Source organism: Aegilops tauschii, chromosome 3 (assembly GCF_002575655.3).
Source record: "Aegilops tauschii subsp. strangulata cultivar AL8/78 chromosome 3, Aet v6.0, whole genome shotgun sequence".
NCBI lineage: Eukaryota > Viridiplantae > Streptophyta > Magnoliopsida > Poales > Poaceae > Aegilops > Aegilops tauschii.
The window spans coordinates 264570692-264587606 of NC_053037.3; the positions used below are offsets into that span (position 1 = coordinate 264570692).

Consider the following 16915-nt stretch of genomic DNA (forward strand, 5'->3'; position numbering starts at 1 on the left):
CACACCCAGTACAACTACTCGCCGCCGGCGTACACAGCCTCGCCAACGCCACCTCTACGCCGTGGCGCCCTGCCCTTCTCACAAGTCTCGGCGTCACATTTCCGCAACCCCGACGCGACCGACGCCGACATGGACGAGATCATCACGAGCGGCTCGGTCGCCGCCGCTTCCTACCCCGGGTTCCACGCGCAAGACGACACAATGGACACCGCCGTCGACATGGACGACGAGCTCGACGACACCGAGGAGGAGGAGGAGGAGATGGAGCCGGCGCTAGCGAGGAAAGGGAAAAAGAAGAAGCGGGGGGCCAATGCCAGGCCGGGCGAGCCGCGCATCAAGTGGATGTCCAAAAAAGACGAGTGCCTCGTCGAAGCATGGAACACCGTCAGCATCGACCTGGTCACCGGCGTGAACCAGAACGCCGACACGTACTGGAGGCGCATCAAGTCGGTGTTCGATGAGCGCAAGCTTGTCAACCCCTACTTCGCCACCATCCACATGCAACGCGGCGAAAAGGCCATGTCGAACCATTGGGCGATCGTCCAGGCGGCCTGCAACAAATGGCATGGGTGGTCGAGGAGACGGCTCGCCCGGAAAGCGGCGCCAACATCGAGGGTCAGGTATGTCTAGCCGTCGGCTCACTTCTTTCACCGTGTACGTCGTCGACACTTGTTCTTCGGCTGCGCAGATGGTTCGGATGTTCACATGTACCGCCAGGACAACAGTGACCAAGAGTTCAAGTTCCTTCACGTGTTCTCATGGATCAAGTCGTGCGAGAAGTGGCGGGATGTCCGGCGCACCCTCTCCAAGGCCAAGGAGACGTACAAGCCGGACGCGCCCGCCCCGAGGGCGGCGGATGGGCGCCCTGACGGTAACAAAAGAGCCAAGATGGCGAAGGACGCCGCACTGGCTGCCGAGCGGCTCCAATCGTCGATCGAGAAGTGCATCGCCGACACCAAGAACAACACCATCAAGAGGGAGGAGAAATCCGACGCGTGGTGGTCGGCGTGATGACAAAGCATGACGTGAAGCTCGACCTATTCCGGACCGACGTTGCCGCGAAGAAGAGGAACACCGACCTGGCGTTCTTGATGGGGGTGGACATGTCGACGATGGACGAGTAGGTCAAGGTGTGGTACCTGGCGGAGCGCGGCCTCATCTTGAACTAGATGCCTTCGACCACCGCGCCTACGCCCACGTCGACCCCAACGCCGACGCCCAGCCCGAGTGATGAAGCCACGCCGACGCCCAGCACAGAAGCCATGCCGACACCGACCAGCTCGAGCACAGAAGCCACACCGACGCCGGCCAGTCCCACGCCGAAGGAGCCCGTCGTTTGATGCATTCCTTTGTCTACGCGTCCTTCCTTTTGAACGGCGAACTTTCGTGTATGTTTGATCGCCGAACTGTGGCATGGTGATCGCGGAACTTTGTGGCAGATCGCCGTTGATCGCCGAACTTGTGGCGTTTTTTTGGCAGTGGGAAAAGACAAGTTTGAATTTATGTGCATCTTGGGGCCGAAACCTGGAGGCGTGGCTGAGAACTGGATCGCCCCCAGGGCAAAAAAAACCGCCGGCGCATGGGCCAAAACGCAATCACCAGGTGCGCTGGGGGCCGAACGAGTGCAGATGCTCTAATATACAATCCTTTGGTGTACATATAGGTAGGCCGGCATTGGCATTCGGCATCTGGCATCCCAATGAGATGATCAGTTGACTGCTGCTATAAAACCAAACAAAAACAAAATTCAATTTTAATTATAGAGACATGGAAGAGAAGGAGGATCACCCCCCTCCCCGCGTCGCCTGGCTCTGGCGACTCGGGGGCGAAAACCTAGCGCCGCCACCACCCCTCCCCCCACCCCCTCCCATCTCGCCGCCGCCAGAGGCTTCCGCCGGCAAAGCTCGCGCTGGACCCAGGGACGGCGGCGGCGGGGCGTCTCTCTCAATCCAGGTAGCAGGGCTCGGCGACGCGAGGCCCTCTGCCGGCGGCGCATCTGGCCGTGGTCGGTGGCGGTCTCATCTGGCGCGAGCTGCCTCACGGTGGTGGTTGCGAGGCGGTGGCGGGCGGCTGTGCTGCGGCGGTGTGGCGGCCGGTGGACCTGGTGACCTGGATCTGGATCCAGCGAGCCGGTCAGGCGCGGCGCCGGCTTGCAGGTGGGAAAGGGCAGAGGAGTTGGGCGGCGCGGTGTGCGCGCACGGGCTGCGTGGTCGTGCGGGGGTGCAGTCTAGCCGGTGTGGGATGCTACTTGGCGCCCATATATGCTTTTCCTGAACTCACCCGGCCAACCGGCGTTCGTGGCCACGACCAGGGGGTCGGCGGTGGATGCCGTCGACAGAGTTTGACTACGGTGGTGGTGGGGTGTGGTTGGAGGCAAGGGCTTGAATGCAGGTGGCAGCCGACAACGACCTGACTCCGGCTGTGCAGGTGCTCGAGGTGAGCTTCTGTGTCAATGGAGCCTCATGCTAGTCCTAGTGGGGACGCTCGTCGTGGACTGGCAAGAGGGCGGGGAGGTCTCGGGCTGCAGGGCACATCGGTCAGCTTCAACGGAGATGACGGGGACGGGATGCTTCAGGCGAAAGCCTTGTGTCGATCTTGTCGGCAACGATGACGGCGACGCCTTCGAGCGCCGTTTCCCTTCTTGAAGGCGTCATCGGGAAGCTACTGTTACCCTCTTAATCGTGTGCCCCGGGCGAAAGCCTCAGATCCATCTCTGGATCGGACGACGACGGCGTCTCGATGTCGTTTCTCCCCCTTGAGGGCGTTGTTTTTGGGGGCCACGGATCCGCGGTTGGCAGCTTGATGTCTGGATTGGAGTGTTTGTTGGGTTGTTGGTGTGCAGGGTGGTGGCGGTGGAAGTGATCTGTGGCGGCGACCAATCCCTTGGTCACCTCGGTGCTGATGGTTGACCTTATCTCTTGGGGGCTCGTGGCGACGATGAGGTCTCGGTGTTCGGTGCCCTTCGACGGCGTCTGAGGCTTTGTTGCCTGGCATAGTGCTTTGGTCTCTCTATTTTTGATGGTGGCCGTGGTGTGGCCTAGAGGAGGTGCAGGGTCTGTCTCGGTGGAACATTGCCCTTCGGCACGGTCCGTAGCTCTCTTTGCCGCGACGTGGCTAGGCAGTGGGATGCCCTTCGACAGTGGTTGCGACTTCCTAGCTCTTCAAGGTGCAGAGCGATCGCAGGGCAGCCGGCAACTTCTTCTCTACGTCTTCTCGGTGACGGATCTCCTTTCGATTGATTCAACAAAGCTTGCTTCCGCTCTTCTCGTTCCAACTAGTGGTGTTGGGTGCTAAGTTCTTGGTGTTGGCTGCTTGTCGTAGCTCTTTTCTGGTTCTTCTTCTGTTCTTTCTTGTGCCTTCTTGTGTGTGTTGGTTGCTTTCTGTTGTACCTGATGTCTTGTATCTTTCTCTTATATATAATGAAAATGGTTCAGGCTGGCGTAAGCCCGCCGTAGCACCGTCAAAATTATAGAGACATGCATATGCGCGCGGGGGCCGGTGATTGGATCGAACCCTGCTGATTAACTTCTTATACTCTGTTCTTGTGTTCATGGCAAAGGGAATTATCTTCTTCTTCTTTTTGTTTATTCAGTTTAGTGGTTGACACCCGAGCTGAAAGCATCTCAACCTGTTTGTTCGCTTTAACATGTTGATTTTAATGTATCATCTTATTGAAAAACTATTAGCTGCAGAATTTAGCAAAAGAAGACGCGCGTGTGGCCTTGGGAGAGAATAACGCGCGCGGCACGGCCAAGGAAGAGAAACGCGAGGGGCTGTCATGGCTCTCGCCGGACACGAACGGCGCTTGCACCAGGTTGGTCTGCTTGTAGCTGTTGCTGCTCCAGGTTTATTGATAATGCTATTTTTTTTCATTCTATACTCCGTTTTCAGTTCGAATTTATAGTTTAATGCTCTATAGGGAAGTCCAGACATTGTGCTATATAATAACGAAATATGTATTTGGCAACCCAAATCTTTTTTGCAAAACTGCCACACAACCTGAATGCCGTTCGTTTGAGATCGCACATCTGCAAGCAGCCTACGCTCGACCGCACTGCGCCCAGAGGTCTTCGAGGTCGTGCTTCGCGGCAACCTGCAATTCCCGCTGCGCGCCTTCACCACTCCGCGCGGCGGCGGCCGTCTTCCCCGTCGGCGTGGTCCAGCCCTCCGTGGGGCACCGGTACGTCCGCACGTCGCCGCTCTCCTGTTACCTTATCCCCTCGTATGGCATAGGTCGAGTCGGCCAATAGAGATGTCGTCGAGTCAGGACGAGCTCTTCACCCATTCCCGTTTGCTCCCGCCCCTGCGGCCAGGCGGTACCCTTCGTCGGCGGCAGGGAATCGATCCAGCAGAGTCGGGTTCCTGCTTCGTCGGGTGGGATAGGGGAGGGGTTCCCGTCTGATTTGGCCTAGCAGTAACTAGCGCCGATCGAATCGATTGGTTGATGGATGAAGTCCCTGATGCTGTGCTCGCTCAACTGGGCTGCAATCCTAGGCCCGTCCGCGTCACTCACCGGAGTTGCTTGCTTGTTCATAGTTGCTTTCGTGATGCTGGAATTCAGTTAGTCAGTAGAATTGGACACAAAATGATGGGCAGAAGCAGCGGTGGTACCGGAGTTTATTACTTCATTTAGTCGGTAGAACTAGCGCTAGTTTTTCCGTGATCCTGTGGAGACGTCTCTCGTGAAGCTAGAACTGCAGCAGCTATGGCCTGAGTTAGCATGAACGTGTTTGTTCTCTGAACCTATGTAGTAGTGCTTGTAGATACAGTCTGGTTCATTTCTCGTTGAAGTTGAAGAGAGGGTCAGTATTAGTACTTAGTACTTTGTACGCAGACTTTGTCAAAAAGAAAATGGAGCAAAAATATCTGCATGTTTGTGTACAAATTCACTGCATCTTGCTTTAGTTTAACTCATCATCAATCTTGTGTGCTTCCATTACAAAACAGTAAAACTGAGCTAGCTACAAGCCACCACAGCGATTCAACGCTTTTGGCCGTCCGATCATTTGTTAGACGTCCCAGATCTTCCAATTGTCCACTGGCGGTCGCTTGTTCATTTTCACCCGTGCCTCACCCAATGTAAAAGGGCTGCTGCTCCGGAAAGCAACCTGTGGGTCATGTAGTTAATTGGGCCCAGAAGCAGTCCAATTGGCTGTGTACGTCAGCCCACGCTAGGTTCCCCTTCCACATCGACAGAGAAAAGAAAAGAACAATTCATCCTTCTCCTCTTGTTCATATTACCCACGGCACAGGGTGTCCAATTTCTCATGTTCCTTTCGTGCTAGGAAGCTCGTGGGGATTGACCAACTGTCAGTTTGTTGGGGCTTGATCTGTCCCAATGGGCGACGAACATATAGCTGACTGAAGGCGCGAGTATGGCCTATATGGACTAAAGCACAACTGGACTAAAGGATTTGTTCCTTTCCCTCGGCGGCAATATCCTGTATGGCAGTACCTTTTCGCCTCCTTTTACCAGCCGTATAATTCAGTGAGTTGTTAGTAACTGTTTTGATTGGTTGTTAGTATTCCGGCACTGCCTTATGTATGGATATTCATTGTTGATATGTGTTACATGGTGTGATCCCGATCGACTCCAATAGGGGCACCCAGGCACCGCACCCAGGCTCATGCAAATGCTCAAAACAGCCTGGTAACGCCACCACTTGTTGATCAAAACGTTGTCTTTCTGAGTACTGATTAGGATTACATGCAACCTTCTTGCTGGAAATACGCTTCTGAAAAGAGATGCTAAACTGGCCTGATAAGATTGGCATTAGGCTTTTGCCGTAGGATCCTGGAACTCTGGATTCTAGGAACAGCACCTACCAGGTTACCTGATGTAATCCGTATCCTTGCATGAGGTCTGGAGTACGTGGTTTTTCAATTTCTCTTGGACAGTTTTAGTCGAGTTAGGTGTGTTCAAGGATTAGCTTTGGTTTTCCCATTTTACTCTCTAAGAAAGGTAACTGAAATTTTGTTTCTGCTCAATTTCATTAGGTTGCAAGAAAATGACTGGTTGAAATTGCTTTCCTAAACAAAGTAATAGATGTACAATATTGATCAAACAAATGGGCAACAAGTCAACAACGACCCAGTAGAGATTTTATTGTGCTGAATAGGGCCAAGTAAATTATCAAACCATTGTTGGTAAGAGGATAATTTACTATGATTCAGTTGGCAAAGAGGCTCTGATCTGCAGTTTAAATGACGAAGAAATACTGGAACATGGGGAAGAGAAGCATGTTTCACAAAAGAAGAAGATCCGCTAATATGGTAATAATACATCCCAGTTAAATAGATTGGTTTTTCTGTATTACGTGCTCTTCTGTCGTGAGCTGCAATTGATTACCACAACATGCTATGTTTTCATCCGTTCAAGTCTGAAGAATGGGTACTATCTATCAGTCTATATCTTTGAATTTTTTTCTAATATATAAGTTATAACGCTGCTATACTGCCAATTTCTTACATGCTCATATGTATGTTGTATGGCGTTTAATTTCTTTTGGTGGTCCTTTCCCTCTTTGAATTGAATGCCAACATAGCAGAACATGTACTGCATAAGGTTCAGCAGGCTGGGTCTAACAAGGTAAATCATTATTTTCTAAAGACTCATGCGGAAGTTTGCAGGATTATGCACACACATTGTTTTGTTTCGTTGACCATAGAACATGATTTGCTCTTTTTTTTCTCTCCTATGCCTAAGGCTTTGAGCTCCTTCGAAAACATTATTATAATGAAAAGGATGAGAAGTGAGTCCTTTAGACATGGAACGCACATAAGTTCTTTGAAGATCATTTTATTTGGGATGTCAATAACGGTTCTACCAATTTGCATCAATTGTTTATATGCTATACAAACCATCACTTGCCCCCAGGGAAGCTTTGCTGATTTTCCATCACATTTAGGAATCTTGCTATACAATCTATGACTTACTGTTGTATCGACACTCTATTGTCATTAATTTGATGCACGGAATTTGTGAATATATAAATATTCTGGCTGAAGATAGAACCAACTTGTGATGGTTCCATGTGGTACATATAACTGAAATTGGTCAGATGTTTCTATATTTCTTTCATTAAGACATCTTTTTTCCTTTGTTAAGATGTGCCTAAGATGGGCGGGCGCAGCAACGCGCGCCTTCATGATCTAGTAACACTCTTACAAATGACTGCACAACCAATCTGAGCGACGGACATGTTATATTTCTGCAAAAATTTCCACCTAGAAGTGTTACTACTGGTTATCCACATCTTTTGTTTCACTGTACAACACATGAACTTAGCCTTTTACTGCACCAAAAATTCCAGGGATCGCCATAATTTATAGTTTATTGATGACTTGAGGAATCAGTTAGTGGAGTGACTCCAACTCAATTGATAATTGTTCTCCATATAATTTTCTGCTGGGCTCTGATGGGCTGGAAGTGGCGGGCCGCTGTGTGGGCGCGTCTGCGCTTGGGCCGTCGGGCCAGGAAGAGCTGTCTGAGGGTGGGCTGGGATTAGCGGGGCTTGTGGCCCAGACAAAACCGGCTTGCTGCGATTTGCCTGAGGAGGCCGATGTGCATGAGGAGGCATCGGATCGAGAGCCATCGCATGCACGAGCGTTTACTCCCTGCTGCAGCGGCGCTGTTTCTAGGGTTCGCCGCCACGGAAGACAAGGGTTCCCTGCTGCTGTTGTTGGGCGCGCGAGGAAGGTTCCTAGCCCGTCCGGTGTGTTCGCGGCGTTGGCAGTCGGCGGGGACGTGATGCCGCCTAAGGCTCCGCCTCCGGCAAAGGCCGCGCCTATGACGAAGACGGCTTCGGGGGCTGCTGGCGCTGCTCCGGCGCAGGCTTCGGGTTCAGCCGCACCGGCGCCCGCGCGGGCCGCGGTGCCTCCTGCCAGGGCTGCGCCCCCTGTGCCGCAACGCCCTTGGCCTAGGCAGATGGCCGGTGGGCGGGGTGGTTCTGCTCATGGCGTGGTTGGCCGTGGTACGGGCGCGTTCGCTGGAGAGAGCCGCAATCCTCCCCGTGGTCAGTGGGGTGACGATGGTTTTAATGCCTACGGAGAAGGCCTTCATCGAGGTTTGTCGTCTACCGGAGGTGGGCGTGGCTATGCTTGGACAGATCACGGGGCTGCCGGTAGAGGTTTTCAAGGGCTGCCGGGAAACTTTGTGGAAGGTGCGGTTTGCCCCAACAACCGGTCTTTCCGGGGCCGCTTCCGCGGAGGTCGTGGCGGCTACCGGCGCCCTCCTCCTCCGCCCGCTGCTACAGGTTCAGAGACCAGCCTACAGGAGGTGCCTACTGATGGTTCGGTTTTACCTCCGGCTGTGGTGGAGACTATTTGGGCCTTGGCCAAAGTGACGGTGCCGGAGCCCATTCAACATGGTGATAATGCGTCTGACAAAGGTACGGGAAAGTCCGAGGGTGACAAACCGTCCAAGTGGGCGACGAAGAAGAAAAAGTTGACCTGTTTTCGTTGCGGTGAACCGGGACACTTTATGGCTGAATGCACTGCTGAGTTATGTGATTTATGCCGGAAACCGAAGCACTCGGCGGCTGAGTGTCCGCTTCTTTTAGGGCCCAAGCCTACGGTTAACATCTATGGGGTATGTTGCTCAGAGTTGATGTTCTTTGAGTCACCAAATGTGGCACCTGTGACACCCGTGATTGAAACTTCCTTCCCAGGTGTGGTGAAGGTGGTTCATGGCCCTCCGACTAAAGCTCAAATTATTCAGCAGTTACGGGAGTTGGCACCGGGTAATTTTCAGTGGTCTTTGCTGAAGTTAACAGATAAGACCTACAAAGTGGAGTTTCCGTCTAAAGAGGATCAGTTGAGAATCCTCAAATTTGGCATGAGTAGAGTCACTGGAACGTGTTTTGTGTTGCAGTTTGATGAGTGGAAAAAGAAGGAGCCTCAGGGCACGCCGTTGACTCAGATTTGGGTCCGTTTCTTGGGGGCGCCATCTGAACCACTGGATAATTTCTTGGTCACATGGAGCCTTGGATCCATGCTTGGCAAGACGGAACAGGTGGATATGCCCTTCACACGCGCTCATGGGGTGGCACGTTTGCTTGTAAGTGTTGCTAACATTGAGTTCTTGCCGGATGTGGTAAGATGGACTCATGAGGGCATCGTGTATATGTTGGATGTCGAGTATGAGGATCCTAACTTATTTCAAGAATTTGAGGAGATACATCATATGGATACTTCTGAGGGTGGAGGTGCCTTCGGGAACCAAGATGATAATGCACAGAACAATGGTGATAAGGCTAGAGGGCCTTCAACTTCGTCTAAAGCAGGAGAGCCTGCTAATGAGAAGTCTCCGGTTTTTGTTCCGACCAACATGCTGTAGCTTGGATCCTTGGGGCCTTTCTCCGCGCCTCCTCGTCTTTGGAGTGATCGAGTTGACTTGGACGACCCGTCGGAACATCTTCCGCCGGTGGTTGTGGGGTGCGAGTCTTTGATAGTGCTGGATGGACAGGGTGGAGCCGGTGGACAGGAGGCCGCCACTGCCCCTTCTTCATCTCCGTTGCGTAGGCCGGAGGTGGCACCTGCTTTGGACGCCGTGGCGGGAGGAGGCGGGAATATGGTCCGGCCTTCCTCCTCGACTTCTTCTTCTGCGCTGATGGGGCCCAAGGAAGGGTCTGCGGCCATGGGTTCCCAAGGGGGATCGGCGGACCTCGGAGGGGCATGCGGGCAGGAGGCCTGCACACCCCATTCTACCCCTCAGGCGATGCGTCCTCTGCCGCCTCCGGTGGCACCGTCACCGGCGACGGCAACCCTGGTGGGAGGGACGGCTGGGGCTGGCGGCCAGGGGCCCCGTTCGCCCTTCATCGCTTCGACGCGACATCCAGTGGCATCGCCTGTTTCAGATGCTACGGCTGCGCCCGTGGTTGGTGGGGCTCCCGTGGCGTCCCCGGGATCCGGGCATCGGTCGATGCCGCGGGAGGCTTCGAGGACTCTTGGTGACTCTTCGGTTGTTCCAGTTCAGTCGAGCTCTGTTGGGGGTCGGGCAGGAGGCCCTACCCCAAACAGGGCCACGCAGGAGGAGGTCATTGCTTATGGAGGGATACCGGATCCTGTTTCTGAGGGGCGGCGGATGAGCAGTCGTCTCTAGGAGCAGCCGGATGTGGATGACATGCAGCTAAGGTGCGCTATGCGGGCGGCCAAGCTTCATGACATTGAGGTCACTACTAGTATGTCAGTCAATACATTAAATTCCATTCTACATTTTTCCAATGATGAGATTGTTCACAATGCAAATCAATTAGGGGTTTCACTAGGTAGTAATGGTAGTGAAATCAGTAAATCAGTTAATGGTATTCTTGATCTCGAAGCGGAGCGCGCTTTGGAAATGATTCGTAACATAGCAGCTGTTAAACCCATGAATGATGCTGAGATAGATGCGTTGGGTGTCAGGGCTCTTGATAGTTTTTGTGCGGATCTAGCCCCTTCACTTCCTGAAACATAGGAAGATGAGGGAGTCGGGTCCCCTAGGGCCTCGAGCCATGTTGATGCTCCGGAGGTTATTTCCCTAGAGCTCGGTTCTGAGGACTGGCGCGAGGATCAGAATAAGCCTATGCAAAAATGGAAACGGAAGGTTTATCCAGTTTCGGCTGTGCGTAGAAGTGCTAGGATCCGTACCTCTAAAAAATTTCATGATGAAATATGAGAGGAAGTTTTTGGAATAGCAGAGGTTTTAAAGACTTGGCTAAAAGAAGGTTTCTAGTGGAAGCATCTATTGAAAATCAGTTGGATTTTATTACCCTGTCCGAAACTGGAAGGGACAATTTCACCCCCAATATCTTAGCACGTTATCGGGGGGGGGGGCATTGACTTCGACTGGCATTGCTTACCTCCAAGAGGAAGGTCCGGAGGGGTCCTACTCGGGGTTAAGTGTGACTCGTTGGAAGTTCGGAGTGTGTCCATGGGAGATTTTGCGATTAAGTTTCGGGTCAGATCAAAGGCCGATGGGTTTAATTGGGCCTTGGTGGCGGTATATGGTGCCCCGCAGCCAGAACTCAAACCAGATTTTTGGCCGATCTTCTCCGCATATGCGGTAGCGAACAACTCCCAATCCTCGTTGGGGGCGATTTCAACATTATTCGAAGGAAGGAGGAAAATAATAATGAGAATTTTGATGGCAGATGGTCGTTTATGTTCAATACTATAATCGAAAGCTTGGATCTCAGAGAGATAGAGCTGTCCAGTAGGAAATTCACTTGGGCCAATTCGTTACCTAATCCAACTTTTGAGAAGCTGGACCGTGTCCTCGCTAGCGTCGAATGGGAACAGAAGTTCCCCCTCGTAACACTCCAGGCGTTATCTCGCGCAATTTCGGATCACACCCCATTGCCGGTTGACTCTGGCGATCCTACCCATGTGGGAAACAAGAACACCTTTTCTTTCGAATTATCATGGTTTGATAGAGAAGGGTTCCTTGATCTAATAGCTAGAGAATGGGCTAAAAATTCAGGAGGAAGCTCTCTTGTTGAAAGATGGCAGAATAAGATTAGGCATCTGCGAAGATTCCTTCGTCGATGGGCTAAACATACGCATGGGATTTATAAGGCTGAGAAGGAAAGGCTCCTTCTTCTTATTCAATCCCTAGACTTAAAAGCCGAGTCCGCTATTTTAGATACCAGAGAGCTGGAAACTAAGGTGGAGGCGGAGTTGAGATTGAAAGAACTTCTTCGTGAGGAGGAATTGAAGTGGGCATTGCGAGCTAAGGTTCGCAAAATCGTCCAAGGGGATGATAACACTCAGTTCTTTCATATGATTGCTAATGGAAAGCACCGTAAGAAGAGGATATTTCAGCTCGAGCAGGATGAGGGGACGATTTTAGGACAAGAAAATCTGAAAGTATATATAACCAATTACTATAAGCAGCTGTTTGGGCCTCCGGAGGATAACTTTGTGTCCATAGATGAGTCCAGAGTTGAGGATGTCCCTCAACTTGCGACAGATGAGAATGAGATTTTGACTGCCCCATTTACGGAGAAAGAGGTGTTTGAGGCCATTTCACAAATGAAAAACAATAAGGCTCCAGGGCCGGATGGTTTTCCGGCGGAGTTCTATAAAAAATGTTGGCATATTATCAAAGGGGATTTGCTTCCGATGTTCCATGATCTATTCTCTGGACAACTTCAGTTGTTTCAACTTAATTTTGGAACGATAACTCTCCTCCCTAAGAAAATAGAGGCCGTTCGTATTGAGCAGTTCAGGCCTATCTGTCTTCTTAATGTCAGTTTCAGAATTTTCACCAAGGTTGGGACTAATAGGCTTACGCAAATTGCGCACTCTGTGGTGCAGCCATGCCAAACCGCTTTCATGCCAGATAGGAACATCCTAGAAGGGGTTGTCGTCCTGCATGAAACGCTCCATGAAATCCACACGTAAAAACTAGACGGAGTTGTTTTCAAAGTGGACTTCGAGAAAGCATACGATAAGGTCAAATGGTCCTTCCTTCAACAGACATTGCGTATGAAAGGTTTTGATCAGGCCTGGAGACACCAGGTAGACTCTTTCACGCAAAAAGGGAGTGTTGGGATTAAAGTGAATGATGATATAGGTCACTACTTCCAAACACACAAAGGGCTGAGGCAAGGAGATCTGATGTCACCTATCCTTTTCAACATAGTGGTCGATATGTTGAAAATTCTCATAGGACGGGCTAAGGATGCGGGTCAGGTAGGTGGCCTCGTCCCGCACTTAGTGGACGGAGGTGTATCCATTCTACAGTATGCCGATGAAACTATCATCTTCATGGAGCACGATTTGGCAAAAGCGTGAAACATGAAGCTCGTGTTATGCTTATTCGAACAATTGACCGGGTTAAAGATTAATTTCCATAAGAGCGAGCTGTTCTGTTTCGGGAGAGCTAATGATGACCAAGATGCGTACAAACAATTGTTCGGGTGTGAATTGGGGGCTTTACCTTTCACGTATTTAGGTATACCAGTTCACCATCGTAAGCTGACCAACAGAGAGTGGAAGTGCATTGAGGACAGTTTTGAGAAGAAATTGAGTTACTGGAAAGGCAAGCTGATGTCATACGGAGGACGATTAATTCTTATTAATTCGGTCCTCACGAGTATGCCCATGTTTCTTCTCTCCTTTTTCGAGGTACCGGTTGGAGTCCGGAAGAGGCTAGATTTTTATCGATCACGCTTCTTCTGGCAGAGTGATGAACTGAAGCGAAAATACAGACTTGCTAAATGGGATATCATTTGTAGGCCGAAAGACCAAGGGGGTCTAGGTATTGTGAATCTGGAAGTGAAGAACATATGTCTCCTTAGCAAGTGGCTATTTAAGCTTTCTATCGAGACGGAGGCCACTTGGGCTCAGATCTTGCGAAACAAATACCTTCACTCTAGAACCCTGGCCCAGGTGATAGTGAGACCGACTGATTCGCCTTTTTGGAAAGGACTGATGAGAGTTAAACCACTCCTTTTCAATAGGACAAGGTTCATAGTTGGAAACGACACTGCTACGAGGTTCTGGGAGGATACATGGCTGGGGGAGACGCCCCTCGCACTCCAATATCCTTCGTTGTATAACATTGTTCAGCGTAAAGACACTTACGTTGCAACAGTACTACAATCCACTCCACTCAATATTCAATTTCGGAGGACGCTAGTGGGAAACCGTTGGGACACCTGGCTCAATCTTGTGAGAAGATTGATGGATATTCAGTTGTCTCAACAACCCGATCATTTGTGCTGGAAACTAACTAAGAATGGAGAATTCTCGGTTAAATCTATGTATTTGGATGTTATTAACTCTAGCGTGATTCCTAGATCGAAACATGTTTGGAAAGTTAAAGTACCTTTGAAAATCAAAGTGTTTATGTGGTTTGTGCATAAACAAGTTATTTTAACACAGGATAGTTTGGCAAAACGCAATTGGACAGGTTCTACAAGATGTAGCTTTTGTGACCAACATGAATCAATCAAACACCTCTTTCTGGATTGTCCTCTGGCAAAAAATATGTGGCGGTCGGTTCACATAACCTTAACATTACTCCACCAAATTCTATCAACACGTTATTTGGGACGTGGCTTGATGGGATAGATACCGATACAGCGAGACACATTCGTGTGGGAGTATGTGCTTTATTATGGGCAGTCTGGAACTGCAGAAATGATTTGGTCTTTAACAGAACAACAAACATTCATTTTTTGCAGGTTATCTTCAGAGCCACTGCGTTGATCCGTATGTGGTCGCTACTCACTCCGACGGAGGCTAGGGAGCGCTTGGTTACTGGGTCTACCCGATGGGAGATGGTAGCACGGGATATTTTCAACCGGTTTGGATGGTGGTCATGTAATAGGATAGGCATGTAGTGCTCCTACCTTTTGCCAGCCGGTTGTGGCCTTACTATTACTACTTAGCTCTTTGTGAGCCTTTTTTGTATTTCTTTGTTCGAGACTTGGAGACTTTTGTTGGGCCTTTTGCTTATTAATAATATTGGCCGTATGCATCGTTCAGATGCAGAGGCTGGGGCGAACCCCCTGTCGTGGATCTAAGACTGACAGTATAATGGGGGGTAGGTATGAGGAGGCAAGATCCTAGCTATGGCGAAGTTGTACACACGAGTTTTACGAGTTCAGGCCCTTCGTAGAGGAAGTAATAGCCCTACGTCTCGGAGCCCGGAGGCGGTCGACTGAATTATGCGTGTGTGTGTGTGTTACAGGAAGTGCGAGCCCTTGTGCCAGTGGAGGGGGGTGACTTATATAGAGTGTGCCAGGACCCCAGCCAGCCCACGTTACAAGGAGTTCACTGTACATAAAGAGGGAGCGTTACAGGTAATATCCATAATAAAGTGACATAAATGATCATTAAGTCTATGAGTAACGCCCGAACGTAGCTGGGTAGAGTGACTTTGGATCTTCTGTTCGTCGAGTGGTTTCTGTTATGGTCGAGTGACATCGAATCTTCCGAGTGGAATGCTTCTGGTCGAGTGGATGCTGTTATCCTTTGAATAATTCTGACTTTAGGGTGATGTCCTAGGGGAGGGTGTCTAAGTCAGGCCTATGACCCTACCCTAGGTACATAGCTTCATCATTAGCCCCCGAATGGTTCAGGGTTCGAGTGGAGGAGGAGTTGAGAATACTTCCGACTCAATTTTTGCGCTTCGGAAGTGTCTTGCCTGGTCCAATGAATCAACACGATGACTCCAACTTCTTTTTCAGTCGCCTTGATCCATTCTTGGTTTCGTTGAGTGAACTTTTATCGCTAAGCCTCGAGTGTTGATATGGAAAAAATCTCTCGTCTGACAAGTTGCTCTGCTGCTCGCGGATTTTGTGGGATTTGAATTTTGGGAAGCGCGTGAGGCGGAGGAGGCCGCAGTAATCGGGTTGGATTAGGCAGGGCCGCCTCGATTTCTGCGCCACCTTTTTCGCCACGTATCGCGCGCGACTGTTGCGGGATTTGATAGGATCGTCTGAGCCCACGGGTCAGCCACTCGGAAACGACCTCATATAAGGCGTCGGACGGTTTTTTTTGCACAGAACGTTCCCATTCTTCCTCTTTCTTCTCCGTCATCTCCACCGCCTCTACTTCTGCTCCCGGCGCCGCTGCTCTGCTCGAGCTCCGCCCGTTGCAATGGGGAAGGACAAGACGGTGGCCTTGGAGCGCGCGAAGAAGGCGGCAGCGAAGGCGAAGGGGAAGAAGTCCAGCCGGGGCGGATCTACGTCGAGGTCCGGCCTGCCGCGCGGCTGGATCCAGAGCGATTGGATCCAGTCGACGATTCATCAGGACGACATCGACGATCTGGCCGAGGGGAGATTGATCCCCCACGGATCCGCGCGGCTCCCGGAGGGCGAGACCGAGCCGCAGCCGCAGGAGGGTGAGTGCGTTCTCCTCGCCACTCACGTGGACCGCGGGTTTTCTTTGCCTCCTCATACCTACCCCCCATTCTACTGTCAGTCTTAGATCCACGACAGTTGGCGCCCATCGTGGGGCAGGTGTTGTGACGCCCCCGATTCAATCGTACACTAATCATGCACGCAAATGTGTACGACCAAGATCAGGGACTCACGGGAAGATATCACAACACAACTCTACAACATAAATAAGTCATACAATCATCATAATACAAGCCAGGGGTCGCGAGGGCTCGAATACAAGTGCTCGATCATAGACGAGTCAGCGGAAGCAACAATATCTGAGTACAGACATAAGTTAAACAAGTTTGCCTTAAGAAGGCTAGCACAAACTGGGATACAGATCGAAAGAGGCGCATGCCTCCTGCCCTGGGATCCTCCTAACTACTCCTGGTCGTAGTCAGCGGGCTGCACGTAGTAGTAGGCACCTCCGGTGTAGTAGGAGTCGTCGTCGACGGTGGCGTCTGGCTCCTGGGCTCCGACATCTGGTTGCGACAACCAGGTAGAAGGGAAAGGGGGAAAAGAGGGAGAAAAGCAACCGTGAGTACTCATCCAAAGTACTCGCAAGCAAGGAGCTACACTACATATGCATGGGTATATGTGTAAAGGGCCATATCGGTGGACTGAACTGCAGAATGCCAGAATAAGAGGGGGATAGCTAATCCTGTCGAAGAATACGCTTCTGGCCACCTCCATCTTGCAGCATGTAGGAGAGAGTAGATGGTAAGTTCACCAAGTAGCATCGTATAGCATAAACCTACCCGGCGATCCCCTCCTCGTCGCCCTGTTAGAGAGCGATCACCGGGTTATATCTGGCACTTAGAAGGGTGTGTTTTATTAAGTATCCAGTTCTAGTTGTCATAAGGTCAAGGTACAACTCCGGGTCGTCCTTTTACCGAGGGACACGGCTATTCGAATAGATAAACTTCCCTGCAGGGGTGCACCACATAACCCAACACGCTCGATCCCATTTGGCCGGACACACTTTTCTGGGTCATGCCCAGCCGCGAAAGATCAACACGTCGCAGCCCCACCTAGGCACA

General features: G+C 51.0%; 1 long non-coding RNA gene across 2 annotated transcripts; it reads left to right on the forward strand.

Moving 5' to 3' along the window:
• The first annotated feature begins 3857 nt into the window (after positions 1–3857).
• Positions 3858–6994, forward strand: LOC120976667 (uncharacterized). Of its 2 annotated transcripts, none has more exons than XR_005772789.3 (2): positions 3858–4180; positions 5286–6994. It is a non-coding gene; the product is annotated as an uncharacterized lncRNA (long non-coding RNA). The 2 variants fall into 2 exon arrangements; XR_005772788.3 differs by having other exon boundaries at positions 5998–6994.
• The last annotated feature ends 9921 nt before the right edge of the window (positions 6995–16915 follow it).